The sequence below is a fragment of the Astatotilapia calliptera genome, chromosome 11 (assembly GCF_900246225.1).
Source record: "Astatotilapia calliptera chromosome 11, fAstCal1.2, whole genome shotgun sequence".
Classification (NCBI taxonomy): domain Eukaryota; kingdom Metazoa; phylum Chordata; class Actinopteri; order Cichliformes; family Cichlidae; genus Astatotilapia; species Astatotilapia calliptera.
Window position 1 is genome coordinate 24,140,579 of NC_039312.1, and position 15,073 is coordinate 24,155,651.

At 41.4% G+C, this 15,073-nt stretch overlaps 1 protein-coding gene across 3 annotated transcripts in view; it reads left to right on the forward strand.

Annotated features, from left to right (window-relative positions):
• erfl1 (Ets2 repressor factor like 1) overlaps positions 1–15,073 on the forward strand; it is a 38,023-nt gene that overhangs the window by 1,249 nt on the left and 21,701 nt on the right. For all 3 annotated transcript variants that reach the window (XM_026186024.1, XM_026186026.1, XM_026186025.1), the window contains exon 2: positions 2,560–2,715. The gene's annotated coding sequence lies outside the window, so the exon portion shown is untranslated. The remainder of the gene's footprint in view (positions 1–2,559; positions 2,716–15,073) is intronic.

The window sequence follows — 15,073 nt, forward strand, 5'->3', positions numbered from 1 at the left end:
TCTGTGACCATCCTTCAGTGTGCTCACCACAGAAAAATATTGAAGTTTACTCCAGCAGGAATGAAGCCGGCGATATGTGTGTGTGTGTGTGCGCGCGCGCGCGCGCGCGCACGCGCGTGTATCTGCCTGTATATGTGTTTTCAGACTCACATGGGAGTTTGTTTCAGAAGTGGGCGCATCGATACATTTCGGAGTCTAGCTTAAAAAAATATATATTTGGAATAATCTTTATTTGATTTCGCTGGTCTCTCCCTCATATGGTGTTTTCTTTTTAGGTGTTTGCCCCTTTGCAACTTTGATGCATATTTATGCGCGCCGTGGGTGTACTCCATCAATTATTTGTGCCAGTATAATTCTAGATAAACAGTGTTTGTAAATCAATACATGCATGTAACTATTGCAGATTAAGAGATCGATCAATGGATCCACCGTAACCCCAACCAGTGCTGTTTTTTCCTCCCTCTCTCTCTTTTTTCGAGTCAGTTACAACTCACATCTAACTTTTCACATCTGTCTAAAAAGAAGTTTTAATGCGTGTGAAAGTGCTTGTTTGTGTCTGTGAAAAACATTTTTGACATTTGAGGAAACTTTAGAGTTTTCTATTTTATAATAACCAAAAATTACTTAAATATGCCCAGATTGTGCGTAATAATGTTAATAATAATAATAATAATAATAATAATAATAATAATAATAATAATAATAATAATAATAATAATAATAATAATGTCTTGTTCTTATAATTAATTTTGTTTTTGTATTTATTTTTCGTCACCCTCGTGGCCTCCGTCAGTTTTCCCCTCTCTGTGTTTCCTGTGTGTGAACTTTCAGACCAACGTGTTGAACCTCGGTAATTGGATAATATTCCTGCTTTTTGCGCCGCTCCTTGCCAGTCGCCTCATCCGTCTCACTGCTGTCAATACAATAACATAATAATGTTGGAAATGTTTCCGACATTAAATGCCATTCGGGGAAATTTCTCTCCACGTCACTCACCCTCCCCTCCTTAATCGTTCACCTCTGCACGGCTTGAACTTGTTAACGTGTCCAATTTATTATAATACCAGCACTTTAACGCAAATGTTTATTTAAACACACGGTTCACACAGTAATTAAGAATATGTCTCCGTTCCTTCCTGCCTAATAATAATAATAATAATAATAATAATAATAATAATAATAATAATAATAATAATAATAATAATAACTAGTGTATTTTCGTTTTAAAATAATGGACATTTTCGATTATTATTATTATTATTATTATTATTATTATTATTATTATTATTACATCAAATAACATGCCTTGCCTAAATGCCTAAAACTTCAAATTTCTCTTTCCGATTATCTTACTTCGTTGTTAGGACAATTGTTTATTAATTTAATTTGCTCGGATTCATATTTTAGTTTTTCTTTTATGTCTACAGAAAAAAATACATTTACTCTTGCTCTTTTTTCTGCAATTCATTTGTATTTTACCTGCCGTCACTTCTAAAAGGTAAATATAAATATCGTTTCTTCCTTTTATGTCCGTGTTTTTATTCGTTTCTCGCTTTGTTATTATTATATTTTATTATTATTACGTTAGGTTATTTTAAGCCGTCCCAGCTTTTTAATGTCAGTTACATCAAATCAAACTTACTTTTCAGGCTTATGATCATAATTATTTGATAAGGAATTTGGATATTGGATGCGCCCTCGCCTCCTCATTTTCTCCTTTGTTTTTCGCCTTTTTCCTTTCCTCGTTTCTGAAATAGACTATTGACTTCATTTTATTCATCAAGACAATCCACCTATGGGGTCTCGCACCTCTCCTCATCTCCATCTCGTCTAGAGGAGAAACTTCTGACAGGTGCGAGAAGCGGGTTTGATTTTTAAAAAATGCTCTCATCCTTAATGTGTTGTCATCTGGAAAGCAATTTCGTATGATCAAAGTGCGGCTAGTTAGTGCGGTCAATATTCTTTCCAGCAAGCTTCTCATATATCGATAACAAGACAGCAAAGCCTCTCGCCGAACTGCATTCAGGCCCTGTATCCGTTATGTGCCGATAATCCCGGGTACATCCTGTGCGTAAAATGCGTTATAGCCTCATATACATTTCAGGAAGCTTTAATATAAATATAGGAAAGAATATACCTCATTTATAAGGATTTTATAGGAATACTGCAGAGGGAAAAACTCGAGGAAATGCTTTCTAGTGCGATAAGGTCATCCACAAATGAGTGGCAAATACGCACGAAGTCATTATGTGAGTATTATAAGCTCTAACTGGCTCTTCCTCTCTCTTGCTGTCACAGTTACTGTATGACAGTAAGGAGTAAATAAGGTGATTGATCTGTGGTCTATGAAGCAGCAGTGGTCCTGCGGGAAAACATCAGAACACAAGCCAAAGGATCGACTCCAGTCAGCTGGGCCAAAGCGCCACCTCCCCTGTTTCCTGTTACTTCATTTATTTTCATTAATTATTTGAATTGAGGGCAACCCCGCGTACGTACTTGTCCTTTTAACGGAGGATCTTCGAGTCGTACTAATATATATAAATATAATTTTTTTTTCAGTGACGCCTTCGTGCAACAGCGACACTTTCCTCCTTGTTTCCTCCTTTCCGGTCGGATCAAGCGAAGCAGCGAAGAAATTTCAAGTCCAGTCCGTGAGACCGTGATCGGGCTTCGGCCTCAGGTGCATCTCTGAGGCGGAGCGACGCGGAGGTCCAGGTGGGTGAATTCAACACCCCCCCCCCCCCCCCCCTCCTTTTTTATTTCTTTCTAAAAAAATTTAACCGTGTGCCTTTAGTGTCTATTTTCTTCCATTGCTTCTCTTGTGCGGTTGCATTTTCTAATTACAGTCGAACCTTTTTCTATAATAATTAAAATAGTTTAAAATGTTTTTAAGGTAATCTGAGGTCACTTAAGTCAAGATGCTTTCCAGTGGGTGGAGTCATTTGTTGCTGATTTTAAAAAAAGAAAAGAAAACGGAACTGTATTTTACAAAGAGAGTCCGTGTAGAGATGCAACGTTAAACCAACGTAACCATTCAAAGTGGTAATTTAAACTTTATAAGACAGCTTTCTGCACTCTATGAAATCTTTCAGACTCACCTATTTCTTAAAGATTCACAGAAGAACAACTTCTAAAAATTATGAAAAGAAAATAATTTTTTTAATGTGTGGAAATGCTTTTCCAAATTTCAAGATTGTCCTGTTTTTCTATTTTAAAAAACCCTGCAATTAAAAAAAAAATAAATAAATCCAAACACCTCTTTTTGGATTTTGAAAATGTGTCAGTGACAAAGTGGCACAGAACTATCTACAAATAATCAAAGGTGTCCAGTCTACTATCCAGTAACCCTTGGCCATGTGCAAGATTGCTCTCCATCAAGGTAATGAATGCTTCCTTCGTTTCTTCTGCACCCGTCTAATTCTTCCCGTTTGATATTACACTCTTAAAATTTGTATTTTAGTATTTATGATTCAATATTCATTAGTGTCTGCTGGAAGAGAAAATTCTACCTCTTACTCTCGTAGCCTTATAGGGGAACTGAAGGACTTCTCCATATCTTTTCCATCATCTGCAAACACTCCCTCTTTCTCCACCCCCCAACCCCCTCCTGTCGTCTTTCCCTGCCACACCTGGTAACTACAAACTTGTACACAATAATAACAGCCAGATGTATCCATCTATCTCTCTATCTAGCCTGTCGACAGTTAGTGGAGTGGCTGAGAGACTTGCAGGCGTGAAAGGTCAGTTAATCAATGGCGCACAATTTGACAAATCCCAGTGACTCTTATCATCCTCACGGGTGTTTAGGGCCGAAAGGAGGACCACCGAGATAAATGCTTAATCCTGAGTGCTCAGTGAAAGAGAGAGAGCGAGAAAGAGAAAGGACAAGGACGGGAGCGCTCTGAAGCAGATGGGCATGCAGAGAGGTTGAACGCCAGGGTTGGTAGTGGAGGGCAGTGGACTTTGGAAGAGTTGACAAGTAGAGATAGAAATTGAAGAAAGAAAGAGATTCGGAAGTGACTCAGTGCAACAACTGGAAGGTGAAAAATGTGCCTGCTTTTGGAAATGACAGATTATACTTTTGTCTGTCGCAATCAAAGGACATGTGCAACTTTGTGGCTCTCAGATCACAGAACATTGCCTCAGGCTGGACAGGCCGAACACATGCCTTCTGGTCTGACAAAGAAATCCTGGTTCACTCTCGGTTATGGCTCTGCTTCTGTGTGTAAAGTTGAGAAAAACCTGAGGAAAACAAAGGTGTATGAGTGGTTGAATTCTCCTGTGGCATGTTAGCCCGCCTGCAGCAGTGTGCAACCAAGAGGAAAATGAGCTTTTGTCCACAAGGCTGGCCTCTTTTTTCCTTCAGTTTTTTTTAAACTGCAGGGGTTTTGGAAGAGGGAACAATTTCTCTGTCCTTATACCCTTAACAAACATCACCTCAGTAGGACATGTCGTCACTTGTTTTCTATACTGAACTGCTAGGACCTTGTTATTTCCTGTTTTTATATTGGCATACATCACATTTAGTTAAAGAATCCAAATAGCATTACTGTCACCAAAAGTGATGGCTTGAATCTGAGGGCATGAATGGAATTTCCTTGCCGTGTGTGTTTTATCTTTTTTTCACATGGGTGCAAGAGAACTGGAGCTCTTTGAGCAATCACACAGACAGACCCTCATGTCCTTTATCTCCATCTCAATACAAGTTCAATGTAATTCAATTGAGATTAGTTGAACTGGCATGACAGCAGATCCGTAGTATTGCCAAAGCACTTAGGAGGCAATGACAGAACCACATCGATGTGGACTAACACATACACAACGCTGCACGACCAGCCAACCTTGTAGTGAGACTAAGACACACACATGCACACACAAAGTATAGGATCGAGCGAGAGAGTGACAGTCGAGTCAAAGAGGTTTTGGCAAATCTCGGGATGATGAAGTTAAAGGCTGATAGAAACTTGTCTAAAAAATGCGAAAAGAAGGAGAGAGGAATGATAAAGGGACCCGGACGATGAGTAGAGCTCATGTATGACAGAGTTCGTCCAAAAAAGATGAAAGAATGATTGACTCTCGGGGAGCACGATGGAGAGAGAAGAAGAAGGAAGGACAGGAAAAGGGGAAGAGGAGGACGTGACAAAGTGAAAGAGGTGAGCGATGCTGAGGAGAGCGAGAGAAGAGAAGGAGCGAGTGAGGAGAAAGCGCTGAAGGCGAAAAAAAGGAGAGGACAAGAGATAAAGAGAGCAAAGGGGGGGGGGGGCAAGAAAGGATAAAATGTATAAGAGTGATGTACGAGAAGAGGGGAGAGGAAGAGATTTACTAGAAGAGAGATTAAGTCAAGTTGTCCCCGGTCAGTCATTAATCCGATTTAAGAGCAATTAAGGTGAGACTGATTCCTTCCTAGAGAGAAAGAAATAGATGGAGAGGGTGAAGAGAAGGGGGGAAGAAAAGAGGAGACAGGGAGGGAGACAAGGAAGGAGTGATTGAAAGAGAAAAGTGGGAAAATAGAACAGGTGCCTGAACTCTGGATGTCAGTTAGTGGACAAATTACAAGCAATGTACTGAAAAACTAACAGGAACACTGGCAGAATACTCTAATCTGTTTATTTGACTGTCATGTAAAATTGGACAAATCTAAAACTTGCTAAAAGTCACAGGTTAGGGAGCGAGGTGAAATAAATTTTTCAAAAGGCACTCCAGAAGTTTGGTCGTGGCTTTTCGTGTATTCTCGCATTCGTTGACTAACACACATTCCCTTTTGATCAAACCATGGATTTTCCGTGACATTGGGATCATAGAAGGGTACCTCCACACTCTGTTAACAGAAACTAACATCTAAAGTCTGCGTGTTATAGCTCAGTTATCTGTGAGATTTGTTTTGTGAGAGTGGACAGGAGACGTGAAGTTGAATTTCAGGTGAAAGTGCAGCGGCTGCTTCCCTCCAGTCAACATTAGACAGCGAAGGGCAAAGAGGAGAAAGAGACAGTGTTAGAGAGAAGGAGAGTGAAAGACAAAGTGGATGACTCTCCTCTGAATGAAAATGAAAAGCACGGGAGCAATGAAGAGTTTCCCTCCTCCTCCTCTTCCTCTTCCTCCTACTGCAACAAACCCCTCCAATCCCCACTCGGTGTGCTCTGTTGTTCCAGATATGTATCAGGGGTCTCGGGGTCAGCAGAGGGGTCCCTCCACTTGCTGTAGTGTTTCTATGTCTATTGGGAGATGGTGGTCCTGATAGCTTGGCCATCTGACACGTACACAACAGTACATAAATCAAAGGCGCACATACACACCCTCACTCCGTTTATCTCCCACTCAAACAGTGCGGTGATAGCAGCCAACTCTGCATAGAGTCAGACAGAGGGAGAGGTTGTGGTCTGTCTTGTTAAGTGGGAAAGTAATAGGTAGCTGTAAAAGGTTTACTTCTGTTGCTGCCATCTCTATTGTTCAGGCTTTTCCAGTGTTTGTGCCTCTTTTGTTTGATGTGCTTCAATAGTATATAGCACACTCAACTACGTACATAATTGCTGTTCCACATAACTGCAGGACAGCAGCATGTTATTATGAAGTCTTTTAAGGCAAAGAATGTAGCAAATTGAAAGTGAGGTTATAGATTTTGTTTGTAACATTTTAGGTATCTGAATGGAAATGGTTTTACATGATTTCATTGACTTACATCAGTCACAAATGCACGTTTTTCAAAAGAACTCGGCCATTACTGGGAAAATGCACTTATACACATCTCTTTATTTCATTTTCTGTTTTGTCCTGGCTTTTCTCCTATTAAGATTCTCTCTATATTTCTGTGGCACATCTATTGCAGTTTCTGTGGACCAATCTGTAGACCATCGCAAGTCACAGATTGAGAGGCCATTTGGCTGCTGTTGACAGGAGACAGCAGCTATTGACAGGGCCCTGCCGGGGAGGCGTGTCTCAGGCCCCACGTCCAAAGCGTTTGTGGCATTTAATACACTGTAGCAGTGGTCCTCACAGCCCTCACCCTGCGTGCTACTGCCATAGGGATCAATATGCACTGGGTTAGAGAGAAATGGACCATCTGATGCACACTCAGAGAGGGGGATGAGAGGAAAAAAGAGTGTAAGAGATGGAATCAGCGGGGAGGGGTGGGGTAGCAAGGGATTTAAGGGAAGAGAGGCAAAAGACTTGAAAAGGGGGAAATGGTGAGACCTAAAAATGAAGAAAAGAAGAGAGGAAATGATTAGAGGCATGGTTTAAAAAGACATGGAGGCAGAGTGTTGCCCAGCACAGAGATAGATAGCAAGGGAGAGAAAGTGGTCAGTGGTTGAAAGAGACATTCAGCTGGGAAAGAAAACAGATTGGAGGGAACGGGGATAGACACTGAAAAAGAGGAAGGCTCTAGACACCAGGGAGGATACACACAGGAAAGGAAAAAAGACATAAGGGAAGAGACGAGTGGGAGATAGGAAGGGAGAGGGGGAGTAGAAGGAAGAAAGGAGAGGGGAGAAAAACAGAGGTGGTGGTGGTGGTGGGGGGGGGGGGTGCTGGGAAGGATGAGGAGGAAAGGAGGGGAGGGGGGGGGGGGGACTAAAATTTCCATCAGGTTTTCAATTGGGGCGGATCAATAGTGTATTAGAGCTCACCTTGACCCCATCCCTCCCCCCTCTCCCTGGCCCAGCACACAGGCCAAGCTACTCTCCCTCACAGCAGGGGACAGAGAGGGGGAGAGATTGCATTACGGCCCCCCTTTCTTGGACCAAAGTGGCAGAAAATGGCACAATAAAAGCAAGAGCGGACAGAAAGAAAGAGGAAAACTAAGTCGCGGCAGGTAGAAACAGAGAAAGTGGGAGACGAGGAGTAAGAGACCACGGAATGAGCTGGAGGAGAACCCAGCAGGTGCTGCCGTGCTTGTTCGGATGGAGCTTTCTAAGAGAGGAAACTTGTTGGGCAGGGTGGTGTGTGCATGACTTGTGTGCATTTGTATCACTATAACACTCAAAAGGACAGATTGGAACTGAAATGTGTGATCCACATAAAACACAAGCATGTTTTTTGAACATGTATAGAATTTGGTTAAGTAACTGTGCTAAGTGTTGACGCAGTCACGGGGCTGCTGAACCTTGAAAGACGGAGAGTTTTGTTCATCAGTGTAAAAAAAATGCACTCATATGGACTCGAACAAGTCCGTGCATTAGTATTTTTATTTTATTAATATGCCACTAGTTTAAAAATTGTAATATTCTGCATAGAATACCTTAAATATATAACTATTGGCATTGGTTAGGCTACAAAGCCTACCAATGCTTTTAAGGTGTGGTGTACAAATCGGTGATCTGCTGCACGGTTACACACAAATGCTCAGTTAAATAAGTTGGTAGATGTGCACGAGACTGGTAGGACACCCTCCATCACTGGAGGACAGCAGGACTTGAAGCTGTTGCAGAAGGACAGAGGCAGGGGCCAGAGTGAGGGTGATGATGGGGGGAGAGGTTGAATAAAAAAATTGATCTAGGAATTTAGCATTTAGACACAGTTTGCAAAGTGATATAGAGGGGAGGCAGAGGAGCAGAGGGGACAGTGCGGGGGAGGACACTTAACTTTACAATAGGTCAGCTCTGCTGCTAAGTCTCTTACTAACTGGAATCTTGACATCCTGCCTCATATGCCACTCTGTGCATATTCCCCAGAAAATAAACACAAAATGCGATTCCGAGATTCTTTCAATGATCCATCTTGAGCGTGTGATTTAGCTGTTTAGACAGGAGCTTGTTTGTAAAAGCACAGACCTACTAGCAGCACCATCCTCATCTCTTCTCCACATTTCCTAATGCTGTTCCTATTGTCACCCATCCACACTCCAGTGCACATACACACGCCAAGATGCCCGGCAAAACAACACGCAAATGCACACGCGCACCCTGTGTCAGGCGTACGCACACACAGTAACACACAAACTCGTCCCACTCACTGAGGGGGAGAAAAGGAAAGAAAAAAGGAGAGAAAAAAGAAATCGATCGCCAGGGATAGCGGTGCGCGTCGGAGGATCGTATCTTGTCAAAATAATATATTACCCTCATCCCCGCCTGATCGATGCGGTGGATTAGGGACGGAGGGCTCCCTCTCTCCCCTCCTCTCTCTCCTTCTCTTCCTCCTCGGTGCTTGGTGCAGTTTAATATTTACCTCCGTGAAAGAACGGCCGCGACGGCTCTCAGCCCTAATTGATTCCGACACATGGGGCTCTGTGCTCAGGCTGCGGATGAGAGAGGGAGGGCCGGCTGGAATGCAGAGGTAGAGAGGCGAAAGAAAGAAAAAGAAAAGAGGAGGGAGAGAAGGAACCTCAGGACAGCAGCATCAAAAAACAAAATAGCAGGAATATGTGAAAAGGAAGGCTAGGAAAAGAAAAGATTTCCATAAGGAAGAAAAAAGAAGCTGTGGGAAGAAATGGAAAACTGAAAAGGGTGAGATAAAGTATGGAGTTTGAAAAAATGGATGGATAAAGGTTAGGGTGGTGGAAGAGAGACGAATGAACTTAAAACCTTGGAGGAAAACCTGGGAGGTCAGAGGAAATACAGTTAGAAAGGTATAAGATGGAGACAGCTGAGCCAGAGGGTGGAGAGGAATGGCAATGTATGTGGCACAAATAGAGGAGAGAGGGATGAATGGAACGGATAGCAGATAGGAAATGAATCAGGAAGAATGAGGGAAACGGGGAGAGTAGGTGGAAATGGGACTGCACGCGAAAGTGGCTTCAGGAGAGCAGGAAGAGAAACGGGAGGGATGAGGGCAGAGGAGAGCAAATGAGAGGGGATTAAGAGAGCGACAGGAAGATGGATAGAAATGGAGGAGTGAAACATGACGGGTGGAATGTAGAGCACCAATAAAAAGGCAAGAACGGGGAGCAAAGAAATAGGGGGATGATGGAAAAAAGAGCCCGGCGCAGAGGTGACAGAATGATATCAGGTGGGATAGACAGAAAACAGGAGTGATAGCGGAGCGAGAGGCGGGAGGGTATAGAGGGACCATATTTTCCGCTGAAGGAACTGGCCTGTCATGCTGTTCCGCCAGCGCAGAGCGGCTCTATAAAATACAGGGAGCAGGCGGGTCGTGTCGGGTGACTTATGTGTATATCTAGGCTTTGTCAATATTTCTTTCTGTCTTCCTTCCTCTGTGCTCTCCCTATTGCTCCCTGACTTTCTTTTTCCAATTGTGCTTCCACTGTCTCCCCATTTCTTACTACGAGTGTGTGTTCGTCCCAGTTAAGTGCTCACTCCATCTCCAGCACTGTTTGTCCACCTTCCTGTTCTTTCTGGGAAGTGAGAGCACATACAAGAGATATAAGCTGTAGAAGTCACCTGCACCTTTTGAGCTTGCAAGCCAAACACGACTGTGGTGCAACAACTTGAGGACTTATTGAGGTTTTATTCTTCAGTCATTCTCCATTATGAGGCGATAGAGGCAGGATGATGAGGCTTGCGGTTAAATTTACATCAACAGAGCACCAACACAAATACTCTCATTGGGGTTCATATTTTAAAGTCTATCTCCAGATTAAGAACATAGAGACACACACGGCTGGTTCCCTCTCTCAAACAGAAGCCGTCTTACCTGTTAAGACGGCTTCTCTTTTGCATAAGTGCGGGGATAAATGAATTCATCGGGTTGTGTACATCTTTCTGTAAATCCACTTTTCTAGTTTGTGTTTCTCCAAGTACAGAAGCACCGGGTGGTAGGCTGATTTATTCATGTGATCCCACGTTGGGTTACACCTCCTCTTCCTCATTTGGCATGGTTTAGTATCCTGCACACAGGTCTGTGGAGACCTGGATCCATGGGGGGGCCAGGCATCCTGCAGATACACTACCCCAGTGCACAACTAGTGGACACTCACAAATTACCCTGCTCTACATTTCATGTATATTTATTATGAAAATACATTAAAACTTCTCCGAACTGTTTCTGTCTTGCCATGTAAGTGAGAGTACTACAATGTTGCCCTCATTTTTGACTTCACCAAAGTCCTGGTGGGACTTGGCAATGAGAAAAACATTCAGTTCTATTTCTACCTACCTGTGTCGCCACAGAAAAAGTGAGGAGGGGAGGGGGAACATAGAGGACACAGAAGTTGAAATGGAATGAAACAGAACTTATTTATTTTTTAAAAATAAGCCCCAAATTTCCAATCTATCCCCATGACTTCCTCTGCCTCGGTGCTATGGTTTCTTTTTCCTTCCCCTTTCTCTCTCTCTCTCTCTCTCTCTCTCTGTCGCTGTGTCTGTTCTTTATTTACACCTCTCTCCTGCTCTCTGCAGTGGCTCAGGGAGCGGTAACAGAAGTGTCACTTGTCATTATTGGTCTAATTCAGTAATCCGTCATCGTGCACTCACTGTATGCAGCGCATTATACGCCAGCACAGCAGGTGTACTACGCACCGAGGTGGAGATTCGATTTGACACGCACACACAGGCGAGAGAGCCAACGGGGGCCGTAGCAGACGGGCACCGAATGTGTGTGTTTGTGTGCGTACATTTTGTTTTCTGTGTGTCGGAGAAAGTGGAAGGGGAACAGATAGAAAGATGGAGAAATTGAAATTTTGTGTGCATGTCTGTGGATATATTGTAGTTTCAATAGAAATACAGCGGTCTAAGATGTCTCTGTAGTGGGACGAGACATCAGCGACGGGACAGAGACAGCAGAACGAGTCAGAGCAGAGACTGTGAGCGGTAGCACGTGTGGGACCAGATGCGAAAGAAGATATTTGCAGTAAAGAAAAATGAACAAAATCCAACAATATATTATTACAGCGTGCTTTCCATTCATTTACAATCTGCAATTATCAAATCAAAGTTTACGTCTTCATCTGAGGGCTGAATATGTTTTATAACCCAGCCTGGAAGCAAAGCTATAACACAATCTACTGTTCAAAACACGGTATTGAGTTTCCATGATTCTGTTGTTCAACACTTTTACTTGGCTATAAAAGTTTTGCTTTATCCTCATAGCATTTTCTAAAGCAGTTCATTAGAAAGTAATATTTTTATTTCTTAAGCGAATATGATGGCTGACCAGCCAAGAAAGTCAATTCAGTCTGATTTATAAATTAGTTGTCTGACTTTTAAGTTTGGTGAAACTTATAGTTTATTATGTTTTTCCCAATTGAACTGCTTGGCTATTTAAACCACATTAATGCCAATTTTTCTCCAGTATTTTCATTTAGCTGCTACACTACACAAATAGGACCACATGCCTCTACCTACCAGTGGAGAAAGAAAAAGAATAGACACAATGACATGCAAGACAAGGAACATCCAGCTTATGTGGTCAGCGTCTTGGACTTCACCTGGACTCTCTAGATTTAATTATGAGAGTATATGGACTCATTGTCATTGTACAAAAACATAATGTGTTGTGCTTTTCACCTACCTCATCCTGCTATAGTGGGAAAAAATCCATAAAGCGATATGATTGCTAAGTCTCCCAGATCTCTGTTCAGCTTGCGGCATTGCTAACTTCTGCACTACAGTGTGAAATTATGGATTCTCCTGAGATTATGCTTAGAAGCACCTAGATAGATCTCCAAACCCAATGTTTGTTTTATATAACGGTCAAGTCTAGATTCAAGTTAGACATGGTGAGGTGAACCCTGCTGCAGTCAGGGTTGTGGTCTGTAAGACTGATCCATTATCCATGAAGTCAAACACCGATTTTATCTGCTTTAGTCTCGCCCATATTTATGTTTGTTTTTGCCAGTATAGGCATCACAGATGGCTAATCAATCAGTCAATCAATCAATAATCAATATTGGTACAGATTTTTTTTTAATTTAACCTGTTAGTGCTTTATCAGTTTAAATGATTTTAAGTGTAGTTTAGCGTTTTTAGTGCCGCTTTCCTCAGCTTACACATAGATATCATTTTAGATGCAAGAATGTCAGACACTTTATCAACTTGACTTATGCTTGGTATTGGTAACTGTTATTCAAGTTCATTTTATTCATTTATTTTTTAGTTTGTTTATTCTGCATGTAGTATATACAGCTGGATGCTTTCATATCAAGGAAATAAACACAAAGGCAAAGTCCGATAAAAACAAAGGAAAGTGGAAGTACCATCCCTGAAAATCCTTTCACTTCATGTATGATATGTAAATATGATATGAATGGATCTTAAAACAGGAGTAGGTAGAAGCTTAACACTGCACTGCACACAAAAATGTGCATACAGTCCAAACTTGGCACACTTCTAAGTCAAAGCTATCTACAACTTGGTGCTCCGGTGGGTCCAATCGAAAGAAAGGCAAAGCCAAGCTTTGTATGCAGCATTGACAGTCCCACCTCCCTTGGGGTTGGAGATGGTGCCCCCTACATTCTGGGTACTAGAGTTTTATTCTATGTGAACAAGTGTAAGGGTGATAGGGTTTAAGATGTGATGGAGCTTCACCTCTTCTCTTTATCAATGGCAATTTGTATGTGAGCACACACCTCTGGAGTCCCAGCGGACACAGTGGATTTCATCAAGTTCTTAACCCCACAAGGCTACAAATCCGGTTACCACTGTAAGTGTTTTAAACTGTTTAAACTATCACAGCACTCCATGCTGAGTCCCAGCCCGTGTGCAAGTCACGCCCAGATCACACCGAAGCATATGAGTGTAACTGCATTTACTCTACTTTTTTCTCTTATTTTATTTTTGCTTTATATAACACCTGCCATTTCCACCAGCACATCAAACCCCGGCTGTAAGCTGACTCCGAGGGGATTCACTTCTATTGTTTTGTGAAACCTTTTTACAGCTGCTTTTATTGATTCATTTTTATCATTCCTTTTTTCATTAAGAACATATGGAAGACATTTTTTATGTGATTTGACTACACCCCAAATTTCTGCTGCTGATTTTACTGTAAGATTGTGAGATCCTCTCGGTGATACTGATGATGCAGAGTAGGGCAATGCAGTTTATACACTGAATACTAATAGCCACGGTTGCTAATTGTTAATTGCAAGATTTTTCTAATTACTACTCATTAGTGTAATTTGCATAACTCTAAATGTATGGTGAACTATGATGAGCCCAGTTCAGAATCAACAGCTCAACCAATGAAAACAATGAAAAAACATCACAGTATGTCTTTATTTGCCATTTCTTAGAAATTATTTTGTCATTGGTCATCAGTAGAATTTCAGACATGTGATTGAGCTAAATCACCAATCCTCTTTTACATCAGGAGCAAACCAAAACACTTTTTCAAACAGACATCGACTGCACAATTTAAAGCTGTCGCTGCATCTGATTGTTTACTAATCGCTAATTTATCCGAGAAAGTATTCAGTTCAAGAAAGTGAGGTGAGAAATTACAATTGAACTAAGAGAGAGAGAGAAAAATAGATTTTTATGTTAAAGATGTTAGACTTTTACTTGTTTTTTCTCCAGAGGCCTTCTTCCCCTTCACCCACCCAAAAGACAAGAGTAAAGCCTTTCAGTCACATATAGCCAGAGAATTAGAGATAGGTATATGAGGCTAATCCTTCAATGTGGTATAAACAGTAACAGGTAGTTTCTCATTGTTGTTGGTTTATAAATTATAGCTCTTGAATTTAAATTACAAAAAAAACCTTTTACTATACAATATTATTAGGTTAACATGAACTGTAAACAAAACATGCTTAAAAGTTGAAAGAATGAAATGGCAGGAGCTGTTTGTTTTGGATTTCACAGAGCAGACAAAAAATGTTATGTCAAAACATCTTAATTTTATAATGAACTAGTTATTTTGACTTAAAGGCTACACTGAAAGGTCATTAATATCTGAAGGTTTGCTTATTTGCTTATATCTCCAATGGATCATTTAACCTATTGACAAAGAGCCCTTTGATTTTATCTATTGCCTGCCTGATGGTGATCATCGACTGGGGAGTTATTTTGTATTAAATAATCAGAGGTGATCAATACCGCTCAATAACTGTCTTCCTTCTCCTTCTTATCAGCCCCACAATGTCTCCATGTTGAAAGACCCATAGGCGCACACTGCTGACATGGTTATAAGATGGTCGGAATATATATATATATATATATATATATATGTAATCTGTTGATCCTCT